At 35.8% G+C, this 17,186-nt stretch overlaps 1 long non-coding RNA gene across 1 annotated transcript; it reads right to left on the bottom strand.

The window, feature by feature from the left end:
• Window positions 1–706: 706 nt before the first annotated feature.
• On the bottom strand, window positions 707–1,365 carry LOC145070655 (uncharacterized). The gene is made up of 4 exons (XR_013690028.1): window positions 1,291–1,365; window positions 1,083–1,169; window positions 916–989; window positions 707–826 (listed from the first exon to the last, which is right to left on the bottom strand). It is a non-coding gene; the product is annotated as an uncharacterized LOC145070655 (long non-coding RNA).
• Between the last annotated feature and the right edge of the window lie 15,821 nt (window positions 1,366–17,186).

Here is a 17,186-nt window from a genome sequence, read left to right as displayed (position 1 = left end):
TTATTGATTTACTTATTTTTCATATTAAATTTGCATTTCATGTCACATAATGGAAAATAAAATACCATATACAAATAATACAATGCATTGCACAAAAGTTAATGTTATACAAATAACCATTCCAATAGTAGACAAAATAATTAGATACAAGAAATATGAAAAACTTGAAATCCCTGAGATTAATAGTTCTAACAGAAAAATGTATAACCTGAGAGATGGCAATGACCATTGCTTCCAACTTTTGTATCAGACAACTCCAAACATTTTAAACGATGAAGGCCTGTCATTTACAAATATATGCATCAACATCTATATATAAAAACGTATAAGCACTAAAAAATACATGTAAGATAATTAGCAAAAAAAAATCTTTAACATGAATAAGAGTATCTATTCTGCTACGTTAATTATAAAAAACATATTCGACTTTATACATGTTTAGTATAAAACATAAATAAAAAATAAGGAAAGGACAAGAAGCACCTTTATGTACCAAAACAACATCTGCAATATCATTGAATCCCAAATTGAGTACTCTTAATGCCTTTAGCCCTAAAAGCACACCCATGAAATTAAAATTATATTATAAACTAACATATTTAAGGAATTTTTTTTAGCTTTAAGCTACCCTCAAGAAGACTTACTTGATAAAGCCTCAACATCTATAGGGTTAATCAGACATAATAAGAATAAGAAGATCATATACCTGTCTGCGAATTGATCCAGACAAACTAAAAGTCCCAGAATTCTCATGATCTGTAGTCATTGACAGCATCAAAGTACTTGTTAGACAGTAATCAGCCATTCCTTCCACTTCTGGCCCAACCTAATGTACCAATAATTCCAACAAAAAATTAATCATCATATTATCTTCTTAACAGTTAACAAATCAAAAAAAAAAACTCTATAGTCTACCTCAATAAGATGTATAGCATCCCAACCTCCCTCGTTCAGGTAACCTCGCACACCATGTGCATACTTTGATCCATCTTCATTCATATCATAGTTCAAACTTCAAATATTAATATTACTCAACAGGATACAAAAATGGCCTATATGTGATGTCAACTGTCAACACTGACCTTTTTTTTATCAAGAAGCAAGCCAGGAAGCCTTCCTTTTCATCATCCTCCCATAAGTACATTGATGAAGTACCACCTTCATAATACCTTTAAACCCCCAACATTCAACATACATATACCAATTTTAAATTAAAACACAACATTCATATTTCTTTCATATTACACAATAAATCCAACATACAAATGAGGTGTAAGTAAAGGACCTCACTGGTCACGATATACACTGAAGACTTCATTTGCTTCTATTTCAAGTGTCCTCAATTCAGGAGATGGATACAGCCCCTCTTCTAATGGAGGATGGTATTTATTTGACCATGGTGATCTACAAAGTACAACCAACCAAACAAATATTTCACATTATCAACAACCAACAAAACAACATTACTATTACTATTTTAAAAAGACGATTAATCCTATTCCTATCAGACCAGATCACTAAATTGGAAATAAAAGGTACATATGCTCTTTGGTCTTTATCTATGTCTTTAAGACAAATAACGCTACACACAGGCCCTGTTTTTGTTTTAATGTTAAATGATTCTTATATAAAGTCTTGTCTTGATAAATGGAATTAAAACAAGTATTTGAGAAAGTGGTTGTACATTCAGGGGAAATGGACAAGTGAGGGAAAATTTATCAAAAAGTTAGCACCCATTAAGTCCTTGACTCCTTTCAACATCAAGTCAAAAGAAACACTCTTATATAGATTACAAGATGAGTCATTTCCCCCATTAAGCCCATTAAGTAGCAAACAGACATAACAATATATGTTAGCCTACTGTGGTGCATGATAAGATGTGATCTAGATAACTGCTAGGCCAACAACTTATACTTGATTATGAGGAGGCTCAAGAAAGGTACATCATCTAGTAAAAAAATGCAAGATTGTACTTTTCTTGCAATAAATTTTAAAATGATTCATGATTGTATTAAATAAGGTGCTTGACAAGGCAAGTGATGAGATATGATGATATTCATTGTTACGTGTATGAGTCAGCATCTCTATTATAGTCACACAAGATGAATTCTTTAGCACTATCCACATCACATAACACCTGTTTGCAATCAAAAAGCTTAATTAAACGAAAATCAAACACACAACAACATTACCATTAACGAACAATTGCCATTTGTTTGAGACGGATTACCCTACTCAAACGACAAGCACTGAGCAAGGCAGTCCAAGCAAAGACATCCCACTTGCTTGGTGTTGATACGATGAAACTTAAAGCTTCATTTAGTTGTCCAGCCTTGATTAGCATGTTAATGATACACATATAATGGTCTAAACCAGGTTTGACACCCTTCTGTTTCATTAACTCATACATATAGTAGAACCCTTGTTCCACAAGCCCCACATGCCCCATATGCCCACATGCACTCAGTCCTTTTGCAGAACATCTTTCGAGGTCCAACTTTGACAAATTGACCAACCCTGAAAGCACACTCAATCCTTTTGCAGTGATGTTTGTGTTCCTCTTCAAACTCAAACTTGTCAAGTTTGAAAGACCTAAAAAAAACAATAATATTAAGATTGTTTCCTTTAAATTCAATAAAGAATCATTACAAGAGATTACCAATAATGCATCCGAGCCCAACATCAGAGATATGTTCACAAAAATTAAGGTTTAAAGCCTCAACATTCTTGCATTCTTTAATATGTAACAAACCAAAATCTGTAACATCAGAACTAGAAAGATCTGCAGAAACTAAAGATGATCCCTATGAAGAGATGTACGAATAGAGTGCAACAAGAACTTCATTACGCTTCTCTCTACTAAGAACCTCAATGATTGAACGCCCTTGTGCTTCAGTCTTCTACAATAATAATAAAAAAGAAAAAATTGCAAGACCTAAAGATCCACCAAAGGAATCTCCAACCAGATAAATTAGCTTCTGTGTAGATGAAGCATGTCCAAGCCTCACAGTTTCTTAAACAAATTGAATCAAATCTTCATATAACAAAAAATAGTTAATAAAATAACTTCTAGTAATGTGTGAGTATATAAAAGCATATTAAAAATATTTTCCAAATAGGTGTAAGCAGCAGAACAGGGGAACCTGCTTTCTGGTAACACCAATGGCTCCTAAGTGACTATATATGTCCTCACAATCTAGAATATATCATAAGAAGGAAAGACACAATTTGAAAGAGGATTGGACAGTGGTCCTTGTGTAGAGTGACTACAAAATAAAGCCCGAGTTTTTCACCAAAAACATGTTGCCCTAGCTCACGGTATCTGTCAAATCTTTTTCCTGGAACCATTTCGTGCATTTCCACCATTTGCCATAGTGTGTAGAGTGTAATCACCTAGGATAGGACTAGTACTGTGATTCCAAAGCCCCTGAATCAAACAGATTGTATATTATGAAAGTGGATTTTGTGTGGGGATTTTCATCGAACATGTTGTGTGCATCGTTTAAACCAAAAAATCTTACAGAGAAGACTTGGGTTGAAGGAAAAGTGATACCATCCGAGTTGAGATAGGGCGTAATGAAGATTGAGGACACCGGCACCAACCATGGCGGTGACATTGTGAAAGGCTGAGTACCACCACTTTGCGTCTCTGGAGGATGTCACTGGAAAGAAAAAACCATTTGAGTCTTTTGCTCTACCAGGATCTAATTCCATGATTTTAACAAATTGATTCTCGGATTTGACCGTCAAGAAATCATTTGAAGCTTAATGATGATCTATTACCTGTTGTAGCGAAGGAGATGCAGGGAGAGTCTCGTTAACGGGCGGCTCGTAGGTCGGCGATGGTGGCGGAGAGGAGAGATGGGGTCGGAGGAGAAGGTGTTGAGGAAATGATCGTAGAGGAGGTTGGAGAGTTTGTTTCCGCTGAAGATGAAGATGAAGTAACTAGGGCTTTTTCTTGCTAAGTAGAAGAGACAGGGGATTAATTTTTGGGATTGAATAGGCGGGGGTAATTTTCGTCGATTTCATTTCCCGCCTAAAACGCGTGTTTCACTTAAAAATTATAAAGCGACATATTTACATGACGCACATTTTATGAAAGGCGCCCTCCGTATTTCTTTTTTTTTTCTTTTCTGACACTAATTTTAGGGCGCGCACAAATGCGTGCCCTCTATCCTTCAAATTTTGCAAAACTGACATTATTTTCTAGGGCACTTACAAATGCGCGTCCTCTATCAGCGAGTGTCATTGTTTGCGCGTCATTAAAGGGCTGTTTTCTTGTAGTGCAAGTAATGAACAACCATTTCATTAGAAATAAAGTGTTTACAAAGATGTGTTCACAAAACATAGAGTACATAAACAAATAACAAAACAAGACTCGAAGCTATACTGCTTCATCTTCTGAATTCCCAGCGCGAGTACCTGTCTACTACTTTCCTGAGAACACAAGTTATTTAAAAGTGTTGGTCAGCAATTAAGCTGGTGAGTTCATAAGATTTTAGTGATGTATGTAAATTGTAGAAAGTTGTTGAAAAATGTAGTTGAAACGTAGTAAGTTATAAGTTCTGTTTTTAGAAAAGTTCGCCTGTTCCTCCAGAAAATCCTATATTTACTAATTTGATGAAAGATACGTAAAAATGATTCTACAATCCTCTCTATGAGTACTAAATGGATACAAGTTATATAAAACTCAAAGTAAACACACAATCGATTGTACGCATCTTTCCTAACTCCACAACCAAACAAGGAACAGGAAGTAAGGCGAATAGCACACATCCCATTGTTTGTTAGGTCCTCGTTGTATATAACCCTGGTGTATTCGCTTGTTACTCATGGAGTTAGTTGTAATAGTTCCTTTATATTTTATGAAAAGATTCTTTAAGAAAACCCTTATTTCTTATAGTAAAATAGTGACCACAGTGATTACTTCTATAATTACTTAGTTTATATTGGCTATATATAATCCAATATCGAATAGATAGTCAATTGGGTGAATCTGCCCTAAGCCCACAACCAAAAAAGGAACAGGAAATAAGGCTGAAAGCACACATCCAACTACCTGTTGGGTATTAATGATATATAACCATGATGTATAAACTAAGGTATTATAGAGTCAATCACCTAAAGTCCTTTAAGTCTACACTAGTTTAATAAAATGGATTAAACCCTTTACCGGGCAGTTTCTAGTTTTGTATACTGAAAGATCTGATTTGAAAAGTATGATTTGTACTAGAAGACTGTGCATTGAATTAGTTTCCTATGACTTGACCCATACCTGGTACCCCTTATGATGACTTAATGTGTATAGAACATATATATAACTAAAATTAAATAGATAATAGGTTGGGTGAATATGCTCTTAGCCCACAACCAAACAAGGAATAGGAAATGAAGCGGAAAGAACACATCCACTTACATGTCGGATACTACTTATATATATATCCCTTAATGTATACATTAAGGAATCATAAGGTTAGTATTATGGTCCTTTTCTACTGAATGTACTAGACCCAACTGTTCTGTTTGTCGTTTGTAAAATGTAAGTACTGTAGTATTGTATAAAGTGAATACTATTGTACTAATTGCCTTAAATTGAGTATTAAGGTATAATGTGATGGCTAGATCCCATACTAAACGCTCTCTCTGTTAAAAGATTCTGGGAACCAAACGCGACCTCTGCAATCAATTGCAAGCCGTGAACATCCACATTAAAATTATATGATCATGTATACCCAGTATAACTATCACCTTTTGTTTAGAACATTGTGTTAGTGATTCATTGGTATAGTTAGATTTTGTAATTGTTCCATGCTATAACATCTTAGTATGTTCGTTCAGTTATAGTATCTTAGTATCTTCTCTTGTTATAGTATCTTAGTATGTTCTTTCTGTTATCGTGTATTGTATAGAGTATGAACTGAACCCTTAGACTATACCCATTATAGTCTACTAGTATTCTACTTGAACTGTTATTGAAAAGACTAATTTTACTACCAAGTTATGCTTGTACTTTAAAACGAAGTTTTCTTAAACTATAAAGAAACATAACTGTAAAATAGTTTTTGAAATGTTTTGACTACTTATAGACGACATAAGCAACATTTTGAAAAATATTTATAACAAATAATTACACAACTATCATTGTGTTCAACTTGTATTCCCCCCCCCCCCCCCTAAAAGCATTTAAAATAGTTAAAAGATTCATTACGGGGTATGAACTCGCTTGATGTGGGTGATTCAAACGGGTATGCGTGTAAGGATGAGAAGTTCCACGAATGAAGTCCCGAGACACAATAGGTCCTAAATGACATATAATGACACATATTGGCATGAATATAGTGTTTATAAACAACTATATGAAAGGAAACACCTTTCAGAACTAGGAAATACTTTGACCAAGTGTTGGAATCACATGTGATTCAACAAGGAATGTGAAATGGCACAAACATGAGTTTACTACCATGGGTTTACGGCCAAGGGAGTTTACGGCCATAAACTCATGGTCAAACATGGCTAAGAGTGATTTTGAAGGATAGGGGTGCTTTAGGGACTTTTGTTCTATACTTGCATGAGAAAGACCCACCCATAAGAGGCTCTTGATGAGTTTAAGGCCAAGCATGGAGTTTACGGCCGTAATCTCATAGAATTTATGAAATGAGGGTGGTTTAAGGTCATACAATCATCAAGGAAGAGTTCTGGGTCACTAGCTCTGCATCTTATAGGGTTTTAGGGCTCAAACATGCCCTAACATTGAGTTTACGGCCAAGGAAGATCTTGGGCCGTAAACTCATGGTGTTCTTGGGGAAAATGTGTGTTTCAAGTCTCTAAGCATGAGTCCTAACCGGATATGAAGTATAGGGAAGAGTACTTACGATCTAAAAGCTTGAAATGGTCGGTTTTGGCCAAGAACACTAGTGTGTGTTCTTGGTGAAACTTGAAGATCTAAGAAAACATGATTTTTTTTATGGATGAAATCATGAGATGATGCTAGTTAAGAAGGATTAACATCAATCTAAAAGAAGAACACTTACAACTTTTGATGATCTAGGATGAAAATCGGGATGATACTTGAGAGGATTTGGGAGTGTTCTTGAGTTGGGAATGAAATAATGAAGGAAAATGAAGGGTATGAGGTTATATAAGGGAGTTCACGGCCAGGGTTGAGTTTACGACCGTAAACTCCATGTTTACGGCCGTAAACTCCACATGTTGGAGTTTAAGGCTTGCATCTTGTACCGTGGCTTTAGCAGATAAATCCCAACACTTATTCCATAAGTGTACTAGGCTCAAAACGCTCAAACAGACTCTAAATTGTGCTAAATGATAGCAGGAATGAGTGTGCCACTGAGTTGAGTTGACTGACTGAGCTTTCAAAGCAAAAAAAATTTGAGTTGTCACACATACACATTTAAAGAAAGATTTGTAGTAAAAGGGATTTTTTTTCGCACTCATTGACTGTGGTCCTTATCATACTCATGACATTGACTGTGATCAAACCTTTTTCACAAGTAGCTATGATTAGATCAATAAGGATATTATTTACTATAAATTTATATTTTTAATATAAGATATGGCAAATAGATGTCAAGAAAGACCAATTTTCTTAATAGACATCTACTGGAAGATATCTATACAGATTAGCCTGGATGTTTTCTTAATCCATGTTATCCTAACAAAGTGTGTAGAGCTTGAGATCCACTTATAGATATAAAGCAAACATCTTAACATTGCAATCATCATTTTAATGTAAAACCAAAAGGTATGTTTTTACATCAAAATGAATAGAACATGTGTGTTTACTAAGAACTAGTGGGATCATAGTGAAATTCCTAATCTTGTATGAATGAGACATACTTAATCATTTGAAATCACATTCTGACTAAGCAAGGTCCTTTTCACCTTGACTTGGGAAGTGTTTGTAAAATGAGACACTTAGGAAGGAGAAGACACATTCTTGGAATGTAATTCTATAAGGGATAGATAAAATGAATGTTAAAAGTTTCATGTCCTTATAAATATATTGGCAATATCTTGAAAGGGATCAAGACACAATATTCTTTTGGAGAATTCTTTGCATTGTCATATGGCACCATTTTGAGCTAACCTCAAAAGTACATAGTTCATAGGTTTGAACTAGATGGAATGATTTATATTCTATTTTCTTGGAAAATGAATTCATCATTTACGCCATATGATGCATAAGACATGGTATTTGATCATGCTACAAGAATGTCATAGGATACTAATTGAATACATGGTTAAGTCACTAGATGACTAAAAGAGCATTCTAAGAGTACTTTAGAAGAACTAAGAGAATGTATATGAGACAATCAGTTTAGAAAGGATCTTTATGGAAAGATCTACACAAGTTGTTAATTTCTAAATAAATATAAATAATTATGAATTATAGTTGGAGTTTGACTTCATTATGGAATGAAGATTAAATTTTGTTGGAATGAGGTCCAAACAAAATATAATGACACAATCTAATACAAAATAAGAATATGCTACTTTAGAAGTTGAATTCAATTATGATTGGGTTAATGGGGTCATTGAAAAACTATGGTGATTTCTGCCATTCAAGAATTACATAGAAATCTTTGTGACTTCGAGAGTATACTTAATCAAGCTAAGAGACTCTATGTCACGAAAGAACACCAATCATATTCTCCAAGATATTTAAATACACTTAGAGAAAAGTTAAGTATGGAGATGATAGTATTCATAAAATTCACACAAATTAATTTTTTTCAGATCCATTGATAAAGTTATTCTTTTGAGCTAAGTATGAATGGTCACACCTCAGCTATATGACTTTATTATTCTAGAAATGGGTTTTTGATTTTGATTTGGTATTTGGATATTGGAACATTATAACAACAACTATTTGATCATCACATTAATACTTGTTGTGCTCTATATTAACATGTTTAATCCATGAATAATCTTATTATTCTAAAAGTTCATAGTCGGTTATAATTATAGGAGAAATTATAAAGTAAGACTAATATGAATTGGATTGGTTGACTCTCACTAGATAAAAGTCGGCAAGTGGTTGTAACCAAGTTTCATAGGTACTTGTCAGAGAACTAGTATTGAACTGAGACGAATCAAGATCATCTTATGGATCACTATCATGAATTATACTTAATGAAAAGGTACTATATTTGTATCCTTAAAACCTGAGATACATAGTGGGACTTAAGTGTAGGGATTACTATGTTTTGATATGGTCAAATGTTGTTCCTTAACCGGATGGTTATAAAAGCCACTTTCAGATATGGTGTAAACTATGCAAGAGGCGTATGTAGTCAAGATGGGATTTGTTCTTCTTATGTGTTGAGAGTTAAACATATAAGGTGTCTTACCAAAAGTTGAAAAACTAACGAGATTGATCGCGATCCATGTCTCATGTTCAACATGATGTCTATAGAAAAGGGATAAGTGATAAACTTACCTTATACACCAATTGTAGCTTTGAGCTTTTTGGGAATTGGGCGTTGATAGAATGGCACAAAGTCGTATGTTGTTGGGGGAAGTAAAATGTTGCAAGACGTTCACCACTGTCTATATCAGTCTAATATTAGTCTTGAGCAAGTGGGAGATTGAAAGGTCTAGTATAATAAAGATTCACATTAAAGTGATATTGCTAATTAACATATGATACTAATGGGTCACACTAACAACAACTTGATATAATTGATAATTTATTAGAAGCTAAATTTAATAAATACTCAATAAACTCCTATAATTCAATTAGAAATGATTTATTTCATCGAAATAATAGTTTTCATTAGCAAGTAACATAATATATCATATGGTATGATTTATTAAGTCATGTAAAACATTTTGGACCAAAAGGACTTTTTGTCTTTTATCAAAAGGTTAAGGTTTATATTTTATAAGATAGTTTATAAAATTTACCAAGTTTGACTTCTTTAATACTATTAAAACCAGAACATGCTTCTAGGAAGCATGTTATGGACTTTTGATTATTTTAAAGGGAAAGAAGGCATGGCTTAAAAGCATCGGGGGGGGGGGGGGGGGGGGGGCAATTAGGTCTTAGGTTCACTCTTGCATAATGGCCGCCACTTGCATCCACTCTCTCACTCCCTCTACTTTTGGTTAGAAAACTTGAAGAATACTTGCATATTTTGCTCTCTTTGTGTTCTTATTTTGATAAGAACATCAAGCTTAAGAGTTAAGAGTTTTGGACTAGCATCTACATCAAGCTGAGTCATTGCTGGTGTCTCAAAGGTTCCATCTTCTTCATCAACTTCCAAGCCTCCCAATAGGATCCAAAGAATAACAAGGTTGTTATTTCTTCATCCTTTATACGGTTGGTATTTTATCTTTCTATAAATTGCAAGGAGATCTTTGTTGGGTATAAAATGTTTATGTTATTTCAAAAAAATTAAAGTCTTCTGTTGCTGTATTTTTCTAGTTTATGAAACTATTTTTGAACTAAAACCCAACATGATCTATATGTGTGACATGAAGAAATGTGGATTGTAAATCCTTGGTAGTAATAACATGCAGGCGTGAAGCCCTAGAGACCTTAGGGCAAGTATTAACATCTGGATCCACTTGGGCTCCAGATGGGGGTCTGTCTCCAATTTGAGATGAAACTGATACACTCATTGTATCAAAGTGGTGAGTTAGGGATTTTCAGGTGAGTCTACGGTGACTCGAATGGTTGTAGGAGTCTTTTGAGAGACTCCGACATTTGCCTTGGTTTGCATTTGGCTGTTACTAGGGGTAAGCTTTAACTTTTTCCTTCTAAAAATGTCGATGGATTCTCAAGGCTCATCTTGGTTGTCATCATTGACATTAACAGGTAGGTCATGAGCCTTGGAAGGAGAAGGTTGAGCTTTAGGAGTAGGCTTTGCGGTCTTATCCTTTTTCTTCCTTAAGGGACCAACTCCCTTAGTAACAACATTCACAGGTGTTTTTCTCGAGATAACAAGGGATTTAACCCTTTTTGGTTTTAGCTATGGGTCATGTACTGCGGTAGGATGATTGGGCCTTAGTGGGGAAGAGTGATATGGGGCAATATCAATCATAGCCATAATATGATCAAGCTCTATTGTAGTAAGTCCAATGGACTCGAGAATATACATAGGCAAACGACGAATGAGACTAAAAATAGATTGGTCCTTAGAGGGATTGTACCTTTTAAGATCATGTGCTGAAAAGAGATTGGTGTCGTTTCCCATGTTGGGGTTTGCATCCTTGTGACGATCCACAAGGCATAAGGACCAGAACCTAGCAAAAGTGAGTTTGCATGCCTTCCTTCGGGGAAGCCTTGGAGATTTACTGCACGAAGTCTTCCCAGATGATTTGCCCATAGTTAATAGGATTGCTAGTGAAAATACTCCATACAATGTCCATTAATTGTTTTCTAATGTTGTCCATCCCTCCGGTTCTACCTGACAAACAATAGATCACAAAGTGACACACAAATTGCAAAACATCTAGCAATTTTCTCTTCTTGAATTCACTGACTCCTTTGAGTTTGACCTGGTACCGCATTTGGTAATGTGCAGAGAAGACATCTGAGGTGCTTGGAGAGTAGAACTTGGTTGAAGGACACACCCTTAAGTTGATTGCAGCAAGGAATTTTTGTTTAGTCAAAACCACCAGAGAATCATCGATGAGATTGAGATGAACTTCTTGAGGCTTGTCATTAGGTCTGAATGCAGAGAATGCACACTTGAAAAGAACTTCTTATGGAAAAACTTCAGTAAAGGAATCAAAGGCTCCAAATAGAGGGTGAGTTGGGAGAAACTTGATTATGAGTTTGATTGCTTCATTGTATGAGTTGTGATCTTAAAAAATTCCTCTGTAATTACTAGCTGTAATTGATGGAGTTAGGTCTTTAATCGTTGATTCAGACCCAGTTGTTCGTGCTGAACCACAAGCTTTGGATTGTTTCTTCGATAAGCCGGATTTCACCATTATTGCAAAAAAGTTTGAAGAACTTGGTTGAAAGAGTTTTTGCAAGAAGGTGAATAAGATGAAGTTTGTCTGATCAAAGTGCAAAAGGCATAAAATCTCTCTTGGGAAGAAAAGAGGATTTTTATACCTTCAGATTTCTAAAAGCATTAATACTGACTTAGTTATAGTTGTTAAAGCTAAAAACCTTTGGGTTTTTACCATTATCACATTAAATTACCATAAATAAAAAAGCAATGTTTTCCAGGAAAACAGGAGCATTTATTATTTTGCAGGCCGATGATGACACCCATTTAAACATGGGGTGAGAAATGGTTTTCTCCATTGTAAAAAATTGGGAAGTGGAACAGATTAGACCCCAACGGTTGCTTGATGTGATTGGAAAGGGTTTTCAAAAATATTTTGTTTAAGGAAAATCGGTTTATTTACTTTTTATCCAAAAATAGGCGTGACTGAGGAAAGTCACTTTAAAGATGACTGAAAAATCATGTGTGAATAATTGAATGTTTGAAGAATGTTTTAATTTCATTAAGTAACACACATTGTAATTTAAAGCATCTATGATGTGATGACCGCGTGTTCATTTAATTCGTATGCGGTAGATGAGGACTCAAAACAAACTCGATCATAAAGGTTAGACATAAAAGAAATGATGAGACCCAAGGAGTATATAGATCATAACTGACTTTAGTGTACAAAGTATACCGAAGAGAAATTATGAAGTGTATACTATATCATTTATTCTAGAAAGAAACCGCAGTGAGTAAAGTGCTTCAAGACTTTTGTTTTTTAAAAGAAAAGAAGTAGTTTATTCACACTCGGAGACCTAATAAGGTATGCGGTACCTATCATTTCAAGAAGAACTACAGTTCAGGGTTCATCATCCCTAACATTTCCAAAAATCCATTCAGTTTTGTGGAGTCACGTGCCTTGGTGAAAATATCAACTGTTTCCTCATGAGTTGGCACAAAATAAGTTCAATGTTACCTTTGAGGATGTGGTCTTTGATGAAGTGATACCGTTGTTCTGTGTGTTTCGTCTTCGAGTGATGAATAGGATTATGAGAAATCGCTATTGCACTCTCTGAGTCACAATAGATGGGTACTCGCAACATCCTGTACCCATAGTCCAAAAGTTGTTTCTTTGAAGACCAACTAACTAATCTTCCACTCAAGAACTGATATCCACCCGAAGTGCTCTTTCGATCGAGTCTGCACTCGACATGATCTGCATCTGTGGTGTATTTCTCTTGATGGATGAATATACATTGAGGGACTAGTTTAACTTGAATACCTAGAAAGAAATTAATCTCTCTACTCATGGTCATCCAAAATTTGCTTGTCATGAGCTTGGCAAATTCATCCACCATTCCTTGATTTGTTGAACCGAAGATGATATCATCCACATAGATTTGGACAAGCATCAAATGTTTGTCATTTCATCATATAAACAGAGTGGGATCTATCACACCTCTTTTGTACCCTGAATTGACAAGAAACTCTAAATGAGTCTCATACCAAGCTTTAGGTTCCTGCTTTAACCCATAGACCGCTTTCTCCAACTTGTAACAATGATTTGGAAATTCTGAGCTTTAGAGGCCTGGAGGTTGTTATAGATATACTTCCTCTTTTAGTTTGCCATCAAGGAAAGCACTCTTCACATCCATCTGATGGACCTTGATGTTTTTATGAGCTGCATACATATGTATGGCTTCTATCAAATGTTTGTCATTTCATCATATAAACAGAGTGGGATCTATCACACCTCTTTTGTACCCTGAATTGACAAGAAACTCTAAATGAGTCTCATACCAAGCTTTAGGTTCCTGCTTTAACCCATAGACCGCTTTCTCCAACTTGTAACAATGATTTGGAAATTCTGAGCTTTAGAGGCCTGGAGGTTGTTATAGATATACTTCCTCTTTTAGTTTGCCATCAAGGAAAGCACTCTTCACATCCATCTGATGGACCTTGATGTTTTTATGAGCTGCATACATATGTATGGCTTCTATCCTTGCAACTGGTACATATGTTCATCGTAGTCGACACCTTCGAGTTGACTATACCCCTTTGAAACTAAGCTTGCTTTTTTTCATACCACCACACCGGATTCATGTAAGTTGCTCTTGTAAACCCATCTTGTACCAATAATAGTGTGACCTTTTGGCTTCGGTACCAATTTCTAAACTTTATTTCGTTCAAACTCAGCCAGTTCCTCTTGCATTGCAATGATCCAATCAGGCTCCATAAGTGCTTATTTTATGGTTCTAGGCTCGACCGATGACATGAAGGCTGGATAGTGACAATGGTTATTTAAATCATAAGAAGAAAGAGTTTGAATACCTAAAGATGGATTGTCAATGATTTGACCCGGTGGGTGATCTTTCGTCCAAATATGTAGATGTTATTGCTGATGGTCTGCAGCTGCATTTAAGGGAATATCCTCTACATCAGAGGAGTCTTTGGGTATGTTTGAAGAAGGTAGTTCCCTCTTGATTTAAGAGCAAACCGCAGATGAATCTTGAACTGTTGGGATTGGTTCTGCGGTTGGTAGTGGAAGTTCCCTTTAAATTGAAGATGGGAGTTCCCCTGAACCGATGACGGTTCCTCCTGAACCAGTGACGTAGGTTCCCCTTGGACTGACGAGTGATTAAAAATCCTTGGATCCGTTCTTGTATCAATATTTTTAACTTCTTCATCTTCAGTGTCTTCATACACGGTTGATGGATTGATCAGATTGTGTATAGGTGTTTGAATAACATCTTCAAGTATTGGAACCTCAATGGTTGTAATTTCTAAAGGAGTTGAACTTTCCCCCTCAACCGATGTGGTGGAAGTAGTGAATGATGTTCCTTCAGACAGGATTGGTCTAGATACTTCTACATGTTGTTGTTGTCCTATCGTAGACACCAAAATTTCTAAAGAACGAGCTATCTCTGCGGGATCGAAGAGGTCATCATAGTTCACTTCAACTATGTTTAACGGACCCAAGGAGGTTGGTATGTCACTTTCTATAATGAAATTTGTTTCTTTTGAAGGAGCAGTGTTGCGGACATAATAGTCATTGAATTTGACATCATAGCTTTCGACTATTAGTCTTGTATGCCATATAAGAAACCTGTATGCAACCTTATTGGTTGAATAGTCCAGGAAGATGCCTTCATCAGACATCGATAAAAACTTGTTTAGATGATCCTTGTTATTGAACACAAAACAACTCCAACCAAAAATGTGAAAGAATCACATATTGGGTTTTCGATTGTTAAGACCTTTATGGGGAGTCTTGTTGAGGCGTTTGCAAATGACGCTTCGATTTTGAACACAACATGCAGTTGCCATTGCTTCCGCCCATAAATAACGAGGTAAGTTGGCAAAATTAAGCATCGATCTAGCTGATTCGACCAATGTTCTATTCCTTCTCTCCACTACTCCATTTTGTTGTGGTGTGTAAGGTGTCGAGAAGCTGTGTCTGATTCCCTTGGCGACCGAAAAGCTATTTAAGAGCTGATTAGTAAACTCAATACCATTATCACTTCTTATATGTCTGACTGGTAGTTTGATCTGAAGCTCTATTTCCTTGATGAAGTTAATCATGGTCTGTGGTGTATCTGACTCTAGTATACAAAAAGAAGACCCAAGTGAAATGAGTAAAGTCATCAACTATGACCAGAATATATTTCTTGTGGTGAAGACTGGTTATGGTTGATTGATCGCAGAGATCGATGTGAAGGAGTTCTAGAGGTTCAACGATTTAAGAATCAACTATCAGAGGATGGTTACTGTGACATCCCCATCACGGCCAGAAAAAACCGATTTTGTTTATGCTTTGTTTAAAAATCAGAGTAACAATTTAAATAAAAGTGTGCGGAATTTTCCCCAAAACAAAATATGATAAAGATTTATCAAAAGCATTTCCGTAGAAATGTATTTCATTAAAAAGACTCGGGATGTCATGTTCGATACATATCATAAGCATAAACAATACATCATAGGCCTTACTACATTATTCTGTATTTACAGGCCTAAAATCCCTTAATCTATCATCCTAAGACATCACATCTATGCTCATGCGCCACTACCTGTAATACAAGAGTGGGTCAGGCTTGGGAGCCTGGTGAGCACATAGAGGTTTCAACCCACAATAAATAAGTTTATTAGCTTTATCAAACCAAACAAACCCGATTACCCGTTCCCGATATCCTCACTTTACGTCCCTAAAACATCTAACACATGGGACCTAGTCTAAGGACTATCACCGGGATGGACACTACTGCTAAGGGGATTCCTCAGCAATAAATGTCCTTAAGGCAACCATGTGGGGGATGGAGTACATCTGGTGAGCACACAGTTCAAATAAACACCTACAGGTTGCGAGCCTGCCAGTGTTCCACTGGACTGTCTAGAATAGTCTGTGGTCGTCATCTATACTCCGTTAGACGACTGGATCATCAATAACATCTATAACGAGGCCTCTCATTATTTCATTTTATCACACAGCAACTAATACATCTACCCATGTTTTACCCCAACATTTTCGTAGATATAAAATAGATATACAATTTAAATCATTGAAAACATGTATAAAAATGTTCATCCAGCATAGATAGCAAGTATTCAGATAATATGCACACACATAGCACGTAATTTATATAAAAATACTTCATATCTATGTGTAAGCTGAAAGTAACTATGCACTCACTTGAAAGGTGGTGACTCAGCACTCGGACAGCGCTTCGATACTCTCAAAACAATTTTCCTTCGATAAAACCTAGTACCAATACCACTAGGGTTTAGTCTAATGATAACCGTGACTAATTAATAGGCTAGCTATTATTATTATTATATAAGCATTAAATAACACTCAATATAACACATAATAATAGCCCAAATAATTATTTTAACGACCTAATAACATTACTATAATTATTTGAAAGCTATATTAAAAATTGCGTAACCGTAGCTCACTTACAGCGGACTTTAAAGAAAACTGGGATTTTATTTGGAGCAGCGTTTCGAAACCGAAAGACCCTTTTTCTCGGGACTTCGGGAGCCTCGGGGCTTCCTTAGGGTGCTAGGGGTTCACCTAGACTTTAGGGGACTCAACAGGGGCTAGAGAGAGAAAGTTCTTAGAGAGAGAGTGAGTTTTGGTGCAAGAAAAATGGCTGCCCTCGCTGCCTTTTTATAGCCTGCAAGGCCTTAGTACGTTGGGTGTACCTCGGACCTATGCTGGGC

The sequence above is a fragment of the Lactuca serriola genome, chromosome 8 (genome assembly GCF_051521515.1).
Source record: "Lactuca serriola cultivar US96UC23 chromosome 8, Lser_US96UC23_V15, whole genome shotgun sequence".
NCBI lineage: Eukaryota > Viridiplantae > Streptophyta > Magnoliopsida > Asterales > Asteraceae > Lactuca > Lactuca serriola.
The sequence above is the reverse complement of the archived record's forward strand: the minus strand, read 5'-3'. Positions and strand labels throughout refer to the sequence as shown.